Source organism: Pleurodeles waltl, chromosome 2_2 (genome assembly GCF_031143425.1).
Source record: "Pleurodeles waltl isolate 20211129_DDA chromosome 2_2, aPleWal1.hap1.20221129, whole genome shotgun sequence".
Classification (NCBI taxonomy): Eukaryota; Metazoa; Chordata; class Amphibia; order Caudata; family Salamandridae; genus Pleurodeles; species Pleurodeles waltl.
Window position 1 is genome coordinate 1,039,159,301 of NC_090439.1, and position 13,748 is coordinate 1,039,173,048.

Sequence of the window (13,748 nt, forward strand, 5' to 3'; positions counted from 1 at the left end):
GGCGGTGTTACCGCCAGTGTACCGCCGGCCGCCAGGGCCGTAGTAAGGCCCATAGGGTATTTACAATAAAACAGGTGATTCTCCAAGAAAGGTTCCTCACGTAAGAGTGTGTATGTTTCTGTGAACATTGAAGACAAAGCATACCACTTTTGCCGGCAACCTATCTTACTGCAGCCCAGAGAAAAGCACAGAGTAAAAGAAATGTCTTGTTTAGGAACGAAGTGCTGACCTAGGCGAAGAACAGCTAGATAGAGAAAATAAAAAAACAAGACCGCAAATGTGGCTATTGTTAAAATAATATAACAAAGCTGAAATAAAACATATCTAGGTTAAAGTGCACAGTTGCAGGCCTAGGTTTCTAAAATAACATATACAAAACTATAGATAAAATGGCTACACAACATCCTCCCCTTTGCCGGCTCAAAGGTGGTTCAAAGCCTGATTATAGAAATGGAAGCCACTAAAATGCATCCTAAGGCATATATATGGGAATGTCAATAATACAAGTTAAAAGACCCTTGACCATGTATTAAAAGGACAATATTAAATGTCAATTGTGGCGTCAATAAAAGCTGTATTTCTTAAGTCCGAGTCATTTTTCAAGTCGACAATTGAATCCGGGATAATTGAAGACAGGAAATCTTCCACTTCGGCAGGTGGCAAAGTAGGAAGTTCATCGCCAAGGAAAACCAAGAAGCATTTGTGTTCTAAAGCCTGAGCTCCACCAAGGCAGCAGCATTCCGTGGTGTGCCCAACAGTAAGTCTGCAACTGCTTGATCCGCAAAGGGCATCTCATAAACAGCGTCCCGTAGCAAACGCACCCTCAATGCGCATGTCTGGTAATGAGCCCTCAGCGAGAACATCAACAGACCAGCGTCCAATGAAAGCAAGTGCTGTGTAGAATGACAGACTTTCAGTGCACATTCAAAAGGGCACCAGAGGCACCGAAACACGGGCTGCACACAATGCAAAACCGGTCTGAATAACAGAGACTAGTCACACTCCAATTGCTCCAGGAGTGGTGCTCCAAAGTACTGCATCATGTGTTCACGACACAGCTGTGCTGGTGAAAGCGTTTTAGGTCCTCTTTGTTGTTACGGGACAGCCATTGCGCATAAAAAGTAGCAATAGCAAGATGCCACCTATTATAGCCAAAGTTATCTGAAATCCTCCAAAAAACAAGAAAATACTGAGTGCATGGCTGAAGGTATTAAGCCAAATATAGAGGAGAAGATGTGAATGAAACCAGACCCAACAGCCTTAAAGTAATTTGTGATTCCAGTAGTACTGTCCGTGTTAAACATCCGTCCCATGAGCTCACCAAAGTATCTTGGAAAGTTAGTACTTAAAAGGGACTGTATCTCTGCGGATGACCTCACAACCTGAAGTGCATAGGTCTTGTGCAGATGTAATTGCCACATGTTTTTGAAACAATAAAGCCTTGAGTCTGCTCAACTTGTTAAAATTCCCATATGGGGCCAAATCTCAGCTACTTTTCTCTTTCGTGTAGGAAAAAGTACATTCCCATAGCATGTAACAATTTATGAGACTGAAACAACATAAATTATTCCAGCGTGCATCCCACAACAGCTCTCACTATTAAGGAGGACAGAGCTGCCATTCAAGAGCACCTGAAACGCAGGTCTAATCAAGGGACTGGGACTCCCTTCAGATAACAAGCCAAGTTCACTGCTGAAGCGTTGCACGCCCCATGCAAGGACAGCTGTTTACAAAACATCAAATGGCTGACATAAGTCTTGCATTTACTACCGCTAAGAAAGACCCCTTCATGCCACTGAGACATTTGTACGAGAAGAGTAGCTTCCACACCTCGTGGCTGTAACTATCTCCTAGCCTTTCATATCTGCCCACTGGAATGTGTTTTAAGCAGGACGTGAATTGCAGTGTTGAAATAAGCAGATTGATGACCCAGTGTATTAGCCACTCAGCAGATGGTATTTCAGCCACAGTAAAAAGAAACTTTTCTAATTTCTCAGTGTTTAACATGATATAAGTTACTTCTTTTTTGCCATTAAATGTTGTTGTTGCGTTAAATTAAATGTGGAAAACATGTCCCTCACGCTGACGTGTTGCCAGGGAACGCGACCTGCCTTCATTGTTTTAGTGTCCAACCTAGCTGCATAATGGATCTTAGTTGACTCTGTCCATTATGTAAAGAGGACATGTTGCTTTGTACTATGTCTAGTGCAGACGAAACAATGTTGTTTAAGGTGTATATCTGGTCACACAGGGTATTAATTCCATTATCTACAACAGCTAATGCCTTCTGTAAATTTTCCTGATCTAGTTGCCTTAACCGGGCAGCAGCTTCTTGTTGAGAAAGCTTCCAAATTTCATTATAAACTGCATATAAGAAGCACTTTCTCCGTTGTTTTCTGGGGCCTAACAAGAAACTGTGTAAGTCAGTATTATTAGACAGGGGACAGAGGTGTTCTTTAACAGCAACTAGCGAGGAACTCTTTAACCATTGCTGGCATAGTTTCTCTACACTGTATGTCGTTACTATACCCACATGTTCAGATGACACATAGCAAGGGTCAGGCCTACTTGTTCTAAAACCCCCGTGGAGTTTACAAAACGTTTATGACATTATCAAATAGTATCTATTAGCCACAATAACCACCCACCAGGAGGTGGAAGTGAAGCATTAAATGTGCTGTTTTGGACCCATTTATCGAGCTGATCTTCAGTTGCATTGATAAAGTTTTGCCATTTGTAAAATTTTGCAGGGGCAGGAGTACTGGGTGCATTCAAATCCTTAATTTTTGTTAAGCCTTAACAGCTTGTCTGCTGTACAGTTTCATTTAAAAATATCATTTGAACAGGGATCAGGCATGCTCTAAACAAAGCTTCCTTTCCCCTTATTTGCCACTTTTTTGTTCCCCACACACTTTTTAAGTCAATCGACTTCAACCAATATTCATAGCCTTCTATAGCCAACCAGGAAACAAAGGAATCCGAATAAATTAATTTTGTATCTGTCAATAAAATATGGACATTTTCCATAAACGGCAATTTTGAAAACAATATGACTCAGCATTTTTAACATCGTGCCCAGAAAAATTGTAAATTTTCCAGAATATATTTGAGAACTTTTCTTGTGGAGGAGTTGGACAATGTTCCCATTGTGTGTAATTACAAATAGTCTTTGGGGTACTTGCTCTGTGAATGAAATGGTGTCCATAATAATTATAGCAGAACATGTCACCATAATTCCCTTTGGATTGATAAACATCGTCACTTTCAAATACAGTAAAATACTGGAACTCAGTCATCATGGAATGAACAGTTTTCACATCCTAGCCATCAGGAACAACTCCGGGTATTATTATGTCATTGATAGAAAGTTTAAACACATATGGTATTTGAATGACCTCCGTCGGGCCATATATATCAAATGTGACTTTATCCCAAACAATCCCATCAGGAATTGGTATAGCGGAAATGTTCACGAAAGACAAGTCTCTGCGGACCTTTTGAGAAGAAAAATGGGGATTTAGAACCTCATCCACTGGTTCAACTGTAGATCTTTCAGGAAGGTAATGACCATGTATTAGTAGAAAGAAAGTAATAACAAAGCCAATCCAAAGGAGGAAAGCTACTACAGTCAAGGAAAGCCACAGATAGTTCCATGGGAATATAAAGTAATTTGTTTTGACCCAAATTATCAGCTTGCGTGTTTTTGACAGTCCAGATGCAGAAGAGGCAGATGAGTCCGAGAAAGTATCAGTGATGTCGGCGAAGTATCCAGAAGCAGTTCTTGCAAAAACTGGAGCCGTATTCGAAAGAGGAGAACTGGTAGAAGTCTCCAGCGGTGGTTCATAATCAATTATGCCATCCGTTTGTGTAGAGGTCAAGTCAAATCGATATTGATCAGCAGTTTCTGTATTGCCTGCTGCAATAGGTGTTAGTGGAACTAATGCAAGATACTTTTCCACCCTCCCCAAGCTTGGAGAGGTGTCAGCGTTGCTGCTGAAAACGTTTAGAGGGATTCAGGTACTACTGGTTGTTCCTCTTGGTCTGCTGTACAGGATCGGCCACATTGTGTAACTTGACATTGATGGAGACAAAACAGTTTTCTCTAAAACCAGGCAGCGGTGGTAGAATAACAGTTCTGGTACCTTGTATTCCCAGGACTGGAACTGGTGCACGATAAGAAGGACCGAACTCCTTTTTCAAAGCAACCTTTTCATGTACTAGATCCTCCACCTTTGGAATCCAGCTGGTAGGTGTTATTGGTACATCCTTAATACCTAAGGAGGCAGCACTGGCAGAAGCGCTGTCGTCACGGAACTGTTGTAATTCCTGTAAGACAGTGACACGTTCATTTATGTCAAAAGGTGTTTCTGCCGCCTCCACACCAGGACTATTAAGATCTGGAACATACATTTGAGTCCCAAACAGGCACTTAAATGAAGTACGACCCCCAAGGGACCTTCTAGGCAGATTATTAAGTGCCCTCTGGACTCAATACAGGTGATTAAGCAAATTACGACCCGCACCTAATACTTGGGATGTTAAGGATTGCTTTAAATCTCGGTTTCGTCGCTCCATGGCACTATTTCCCTCGGGATGAAATGGAGACGAGTAATGGAGTTGGACCAATAACGAAGCCATGGCGTCCCTGAATGCCCTTGAGGCAAAAGCAGGGCCCTGGTCCAAGTGGAAAGCTGCAACTGCATATGTGAAAATAAAGACTAGCAAATCTGTAATAACAGTTTGAGAGTCAACCGTGCGTTGTGGCCATACCCATAGAAATCTGGAGCAGCAGTCAGCAGCGACTAAGATGTATTTGTATGCACTGTCAGGAGTCAGGGGACCGCAATGGTCTAAGTACACACATTGTAATGGTTTGTTAGAAATTAGGAAGGGTCTCTGCGGTGGACGTTTGACGGTGGACCCCTTAGTTTGTTGGCAGATAGCATAACAAAGGACATACTGCTTGGTCTGTTTGTAAAGACCTGGCCACCAATAACGAGCTTGCAATAATGATATTGATGATGTACTGGAGCGTAATCTATATCTGACTGAGACGCGCGGGTTCTATCTTCCTCTGCTGGAGACACAGAGTAGAAGGTTCTCCCTTTATAAAGCACCTGTAAGCTCCGCCCGCTGAGCCACGCCCCCGTCCACCTCGAAGTAGGTAAAGGAATTCCCGCTTTTTACCAGGATGATGGACAGCTTTCCAAAACGACCCCAATGCGTTTTACCGCCGATTCCGGTGGTGCGTTGTTGATGCTCAGAAGCACAATGACATCACCACAAAGACGCACTAGTAACAATCACATTGCCAAAGGCACACAAGGTTGCTGGAGACGTTTACCCCGTGGCCCATCACGTACCCTTAGTGTACAATATATACGGGGCGTATAAAACATGCTAGGTAACGCTTACTGACATACTCGTAGAAAATACTCCGGTTGGGTACGATGCTCATTTTACAGAAACTAAACCAATAACAATAAAATACACACACACTCTTTTAAACCTGTCTGACTAAGTATTTTTTACCCATGATTCTAATTATGTATTCTATGTGCAGATGTGTGTGTATTCATGTGTGTGTGTGTACAAATATATATATATATGTGTATGTATGTGTATATGTTGTTTCTGTGCCTGGCATGTTTGTGGATCATTGCATGGCTCCTGTTTTTTTTTTGGGTTGTTATACTAGATATCTACGAATATCTGCTCTCTTTTTATCACACTTATCTTCTCATCACTCTTATGTCATGTCTCTATCAAACTATCCTCCATTCTCACTCGGACTCATCCCAAATCCCTTCGACCACTTTCATCTCCTAAATATCTCTGCCTAAGCTCTTCCCTCCACCTCCACATCTAACTCACCAAACCTCACTCTACCTCTGTGACCTCCCACACAACCCTACTAAATTCTCCTGCATTCATCTCACCCTGCTACTATGCTCTCCCTAACCCTTCCACATCCTCTTTCCCCTCCGCTCCCCTTTTATTCATCTCAAGCCTTTGGATTGAGTAAATGAAGGATAAACTCCCAATTAACACTTCTGGATTTCCTTCCTCCTCCACCCCTCCATTACTCCAGTCAATCTAACTAACAAACTCTCATATCCGCAACTCAAATTAACTCATAATAATACTAAAACTGTACTCCTTATTAAATTATACTAATCCATCACTAATTCTTGTTGGGTACCGAAGTAGCGTGCTACTCATCGAAAAGCGCTTCGACGCCTCGTCAGGGGTAGTAAGCGCTATATAAATACGATTACAATACAATACAATATTGTGGCCACCACACCAGCATGGGCAGAGGCAATCCCCTCATGCTCTGCTTTGATCAACTCTGGTCTTAGGTCTTTATTGGGAATTACCCAAACTCCCACACCTGGTATTTTTACTTTTGCATAAAGGAAGCCTCCCATCCAGTAGGAATATTTAATAGGATATCCTTTAGGTAAAGGTGTGCTGTCAGCCGAGGCTTGCACGGCAGCCAGTATTTCATCGTCTGGGTTCGTTCTAGAACAAGTTACTGCAGCAACAGAAGCAGTAGCTACTGCTGATTTTGCTGCTTCATCAGCCAGTGTATTCCCAGCAACGTGTATTCCATGGCGCTGGTGTCCAAGTGTATGTACAACATGGACATTTGGTAGCGTTTCCTTCAGATCTGCTACTTTCCCCCACAGAAGTCTGTGTTTTGATGGTGTTACCTTTGGAATCTCTGAACTCATTCTGGTGCCAGTAATGCAGATATTCATTGAAGGACTGGACACAATAGTACGAATCACAGACAATCAGTGTGAGCTGTGCAGGATCCGTATGTTCCAGTGCCATCATCAGAGCATTTAGCTCTGCTAGTTGTGCAGTGCAATCGCTCAGGCTTTGCGTAAAGGTATGTTGTGGATAGAATGTACTACCCTCCATATAGCCGCTTATGACTGCTCAAGCAGTGGAGTATTGATGCTTTGTGCCTATAGCAGGTTCTGCTGAGCCATCAGTGTACATGACTATTTGATATTGATCAATAGGCAATGTATTTGCCAGAACTGGGTATTCTAGTTCATATTGCAAAAATTCTTGAGTTTCTAACTTTGGGTCAAAAATATAGTCAACATCAGTGGCTGTCAGAGACGTTGCCCATTGAATCCAACGTGGATGTAATGCTTTAGCATTTGGAACGCTGTCTTTGGTAACTGCCTCGAAGGCTGGAATTGGAGATAAGACAATAATGCGTTTCCCCTAGGCCAGTGGTCTTTCTTTAATGACAGCCATCTGAACAGCAGTGAGAATTTTCTCAGTGGGAGCAAAACTTTGTTCTACTGTTGAGTACTAATGAGATTTGTATGCAATCGGGACCGTCTCACCGTCATTGAATGTTACATAGGTGAAACCAATGGCACCAGCTATTACTTTTTATTGTCCCTTGTGTGTAGGTATTGTGCTGCAAACATGTCTTGTTGCAATGCTCTGAGGATGCATGTGTGTTCGACTGCCCAAAACTTACTGGAAACGTCAGGATATATTAAGTCATATAAGGGTTTTATGCGTGATGCATAATCTGGAATGTATGTTCTGCCAAAATTTAGAAAACCCAATAGGGATTGGAGTTTTTTTTAATGGTATATGGAAGTTGTAACTGCACATTTTTCTAAGAATTGTGGCTCTAAGCTCTTTCCTTCACTTAATAATTCATATCCCAGAAGCAGGACACTCAGGAAGGCTATTTATATTTTCTTGAAGTTGAATTTATAGCAGAATTCGGCAAATCCTACAACAATGTGGGCTACCCATCTTAGATGTTGCAGTAATTCATCATCTGTAAGGTAAATATCATCTACATAGGACAATGCTTCAGGGTCAATGTCTCGCAATATTGAAGTTACACGAGCAGCGAACAGTCCTGGACTGTTCTTGTACCCACGTGGTAAACAACAGATTTTTTTCTGGGAGCATAGTGCGCTGGAACTTGTTAAGTCTCTACTCTCAGATGCTATATTTAGGCAGAAAAAGCCATTGGAAATATCCAATGTTGTTTTGTATTTTATGCGTGCTTTGTTGTTCATAATTGCCATGCTATGAGAGTTTTGTATGTATGTATGTATGTATGTATGTATGTATGTTTGTGTATGACTGTTTAAATGTCTGTAATCTAAGACTATTCTGTATGAATGGTCCGGTTTAGCTACAGGGAATAGAGGATCATTCATTGGTGAGACACAGGGTTTGGTTGTGCCCTGGTAATCTAGTTGTGTGAGGATTTCCTTCACAGGTGCTTTAGCATCATGTTCTATTGTGTACTGGGTTGATTTTTAATTGGAATTACATGATGGCGTAGGATTCTGAGAGCTCATCGGGAACAAGGGGTGAGAAAGAAGGGCTTGATAACCTCTTCCCCATATGGGCATGACAGGACAAATTCAGGTGGCTGTTAGAAATGGGGTCTTTGGTTGACAGTCAGGTTACCCCGTGTTCAAGCACGGACCCTCACTCTAGTCAGGGTAAAAGAGAATCACCCTCAGCTAACCCCTGCTTACCCGCTTGGTAGCTTGGCAGAGCAGTAGGCTTAACTTCAGAGTGCTAGGTGTAAAGTATTTGTACCAACACACACAGTAACTTAATGAAAACACTACAAAATGATACAACACCAGTTCAGAAAAATAGGAAATATTTATCTAAACAAAACAAGACCAAAACGACAAAAATCCACCATACACAAGTCAACTTATCAATAAAAAATCAAAAAGATTCTTTAAGTAGTTTTAAAAACACACTAGCGCTGCTATACCTGGTGTGCGTCAAAAATAACCCCGCATGGGCAGGTGTGTGTCAAAAATAACTCCGCACGGCAGTACTAGAGTCAAAAATCCAGCCACACAATGATCGGAAAATCCCGCAGTGCAGTTTGTGATCTCCCAGCCTCCGTCAGCGATGCTGCGCGTCGTTTCTCCTGCTCCGTGTGTCGATTTTTCGGTTGCGTTTCCTGCGAGCGTCGTTTCTCAGCTGCGGAGCCGGCGGCGCGTCGCTTTTTCAGCCGCAGGTCGGGTTTGCGTCAATCTTTTCCCCGCACGGCGCTCTGTGCATGGATTTTTGCCAGCTTCTCCTTTCAGGGTCCCAGGAACTGGATGGGCACCACAGGTGCTGGCAGAGAGAAGTCTTTACTGTCCCTGAGACTTCAAACAACAGGAGGCAAGCTCTAGATCTAGCCCTTGGAGATTTCTTCTCAAGATGGAAGGCTCACAAAGTCTTTGCCCTCTTACTCTGGCAGAAGCAGCAACTGCAGGATAGCTCCACAAAGCACAGTCACAGGCAGGGCAGCTCTTCTTCCTCAGCTATTCAGCTCTTCTCCAGGCAGAGGTTCCTCTTGGTTCCAGAAGTGTTTCTAAAGTCTATGGTTTTGGGTGCCCTTCCTATACCCAATTTCTACTTCAAAGTAAAGTCTCTTTGGAATGTGAAATCCTGCCTTGTCCAGGCCAGACCCCAGACACTCACCAGGGGGTTGGAGACTGCATTGTGTGTGGGCAGGCACAGCCCTTTCAGGTGTGAATGACCACTCCTCCCCTCCCTCCTAGCACAGATGGCTCATCAGGATATGCAGGCTACACCCCAGCTCCCTTTGTGTCACTGTCTAGTGTGAGGTGCAACCAGCCCAACTGTCAAACGGACCCAGACAGGGAATCCACAAACAGGCAGAGTCACAGAAATGGTATAAGCAAGAAAATGCTCACTTTCTAAAAGTGGCATTTTCAAACACACAATCTTAAGATCAACTTTACTAAAAGATGTATTTTTAAATTGTGAGCTCAGACCCCAAATTCCACATGTCCATCCGCTCCCAAAGGGAATCTACACTTTAATCAGATTTAAAGGTAGCCCCATGTTAACCTGAGAGGGACAGGCCTTGCAACAGTGAAAAACGAATTTAGCAATATTTCACTGTCAGGACATATAAAACACATTACTATATGTCCTACCTTGCCAAGGTCGAATTTACAGTTAAAATTGAACACACAGTCACTGCAGTGGCAGGTCTGAGACATGATTACAGGGTTACTTGTGTGGGTGGCACAATCAGTGCTGCAGGGCCACTAGTGTTATTTGATTTACAGGCCCTGGGCACCTTTAGTGCACTGTACTAATGACTTACTAATAAATCAAATATGCCAATCATAGATAAACTAATCACATACACATTTTGTAAAGGAGCACTTGCACTTTAGCACTGGTTAGCAGTGGTAAAGTGCCCAGAGTAACAGAAACAGTAAAATCAGAGTGCAGCACACATCAACAACCTGGGGAACAGAGGCAAAAAGTTAAGGAAGACCACGCCAAGGATGAAAAGTCTAACAGTGGCCAATCCTTTTTCGACTAGTAAAATATCATAAATGTTAACGACACTGTCCAAAAAGATTGCGTCAATTGTGCGCTCAATGTCTCCTTCTAACTGTATCGTTACTTTGTATACCCTGTCAGGCGTGCGGACACGCATGTCCGCAGTTTCAACTTGTAAGAAGTCATCAGTTGTTTTCACATCCAGATGCTCTTGAATATTCCAGTGAACTTTTGTGACCTCTGCTGAGCTCTGTCAGAGCTAGTGCCCATGTCTTGTTCTTCAATAGAGCCCTGTTCTTGAGTGCAATGTCAAATTGCAACTGCTGCCACTTTTTTTCCTTTTAAATTGGGCTTTGTGTTGAGGGAGTTCTCTTCTTTTTAACAGAAACTTCTGTTGAGCGTTGTGATTCCTGTCACGGTTTCACGTACTCAGTTCTTCGCTCTGACCGCTATTGGAAAATGGGTTTTTGATAGGGGCAGTTAGCAACAGGCTACTAACCTCTGGTTAGGTCTCAATAAATTAAACCCAGCTCCACTCTTGGCAGCTTGGCAACAAGCAACAAGGCTTAATTTAGGAGACAAAGTGTAAAGCATTCAAATATCACAAAACAGTACTTAAAAAACACACAGGAAACAGTTTCAAAATCAAAAACCAATTTATAAAAATAGGAAATATTTTTAGCCTTAAAATGACACCAAAGCTAATAAAATCGGATAAAGGGAACTGCAGATATGAATTTTTAAAGAATTAATGCTTTTTAGCGCTTAAAAACAAATAGCTCCAAGCTTTTCATCTGGTTACACCTCGACCAGGGCAAAGTCAAATTTTAAGGCCGACCGTGATGGAGCTCTGCTCGGGTACAACCCGCGGGAGGCCTCGGTCAAATGTTTACCTTAGGACTTAGTCGTTTTTCTGGAGATTTTCTACAGTGGGACAAAGTCGCCAGTCCAATCCAACCTCCTGGAACTGTTCCTCAGATACACGTCGCAGGAGCCCTTGGTGGAGATTTTTACCTTTGGGCTTAGTCATTTTTTTTAGGTGAAAATCCTTCTGCCGGGGCAAACCTGAATCTTGATCCGATATCCCTGGAGCCCACTTCCGATTCACTGCCTGGGAGGTCCTGGTCAACTTCCTACATTCGGACTTAATCACTTTTTTGGAGATTTTCCTCACCGGGACAAACCTGCAAGTGAGGCTGTGTCGCGGTTGAGGCAAGCCGGCTAGAGTTGCCATGGCGGGTTGGTCCCTTATGGAGCTTATGCAAAAAGTTCTCCAAACTTCTGGATCTTCTCCCAGATGTTCTTTTAAGGTTCTTTTGAGGTCCACAGCTTAACCCAAGGTTCCAGTAGCTCTGAGATGCTTCTTGAGATACTACCAGAATGCACCTGGCACAAACTCCCTTTTGGCCACTGGACAGTGTGACCTGGTCAATTTCTTCAGGAGTTTGTGCAGGGGACTCTGGTTAGCACGTTTTCACCTGTAGCAACCAGGGAGTCCCTCCTTGAACCAGTTAAAGCCAGGCAAAGTCCTTCTTGTGGTGAATCCCAAGTGTGCAGCTGGTGCTTGCCTCCAGAGTGCAGTGTCCAAGTGCAGGTCAGGGGTCCAGCAAGGCACTCCTTCTTCTCCTGTAGTTCTACCTGGTAGGGATCTGATGTGTGGGTACAGGTCTGTCAGTTTTATCCTTGCTCCTGCGTGAAAACCAGGGGGGTACTGGTGCTCCAATCAGGTGCATGGTCCTTTCCCCTGTGATGACCACTTCCTGGGAAGTGTGTCAAAAATAAATCCCAGGGAGCAACATTCCTAAAAAATCCATCATGGCTGAAAATGATTTTTGGAGGTCACATCTGGCTGAGCCCACTCACTGGTGTGGCTAAAAATCCTAAACACACTCCTCCCCTCCCCTGTCATAATCTAATCAAGGGGCACCTAATTGTCTGGTTTTGCAGGATGCGAGGGAGGTGCTGGGTTGCTTCAAATGTCCTTCTCTGCCTTTTAAGACCAGTGTGGCAGCCCTCCCCACTTCCTGCTTCCCCATTTGCTGAGGGAAGATCTCCTCCCCCAGGCACATCTCTTTGTGTTGAGACAGGCCGCTTCATACCTCATCAAGGCAGCCTGTCCAGGCTTTCAGAGGCTGGCCAATCAGAGCAAAGCAGCAAAAACACTGCAGGGCTGAAGTTAGCAACTATTCAGGTAAAGTTTAAAACTCTTTACCTGTACAAGTTATATTAAATCCAACAATTGTAAGTTGTGGGATTTATTATAACAATTAATTTAATACCAAACTTGAGGTATCTGTCACTTAGGGGACTTTATAAATTAAAATAAAGCCTCTCCATTCTAGCCTATGGAGGCCATTCACTACAATGAGGGAAAAACAAATTTGACTGTTTTACCTCACCAGGGCTTATACAGCTATTTGTGTAAGGTCCCTGCTTATAGTCACATGGCACCCAACCGTGTGGGCACATAGGGCACATCTTAGGGGTGACTTATATGTAAAAATAAGGTAGTTAAAGACTTTGGAAGTACTTTTAATTCCAAAGTCGAATTTGCATGTAACTTTAATTTAAAAGCAGCCAGCAAGGCAGGCCTACCTTTAAAATCACACTGGGCACCTCAGCAGTGCACCTATGGGTGCACTACCTATGCTGAGGTCCCTAAACCTACATGCCCTACCATATACTAGGGACTTATAGGTAGGTTAATATTGGCAATTGTAATTAGCCTAATTTGCATATCCACTTTACACAGAGCACTGGCCTTGGGACTGGTAAGCAGTACCCAGGGCAGAGCCAAGAGTCAGTAACCATCAGCATCTGTCCAAAAAGTTTGGGGGTGACAAGGGCAAGAAGGAGAACTTTCCTACAACCGCCCACCTCTCTCACTGCGTTCTTCTGGTGAGTCCTGAAAGGAACCAGATTGGATTGGCGTGTATCAGTGTATTGATATCTGTCAGTCGTTTTTATATTATCTCTTTTTTCTGAATTATATCTATTCTGAGGGGTCTCTGAGTGCAGAGATTCTCCCCTTTTTTTTTTAGATGTTTGTTGTTTTTTATCCCAGTGTTTTTTAGAACCCTTGGGTGCTTGCTTGGTAGAATCTTTATTACATTTACCCTGAAACTGTGGTTTGTGGGTCTGGCCCCCAGACTATCTTGACCAATACTAGAATAGGTCTCCGTAAAAATGTTTGGCAGCCTACGTTCTTGATCCTGTGGAGGAACGTCCCAGAGCCGCATATGCACTGCTACTGCTACTGCCTCCCCTTTAAGGTTACTCAGTATAATGGAAGATACAGTGGCAAAATTGCCCATAAGTTGCATCGCCAAGTCTAGGGCCAGGGCAGCCCCGTATTCATCTTGAATTTGTTTTAACACTTTCGGAAGATTGGCAAGTGTTGGTGTACCGTGTGC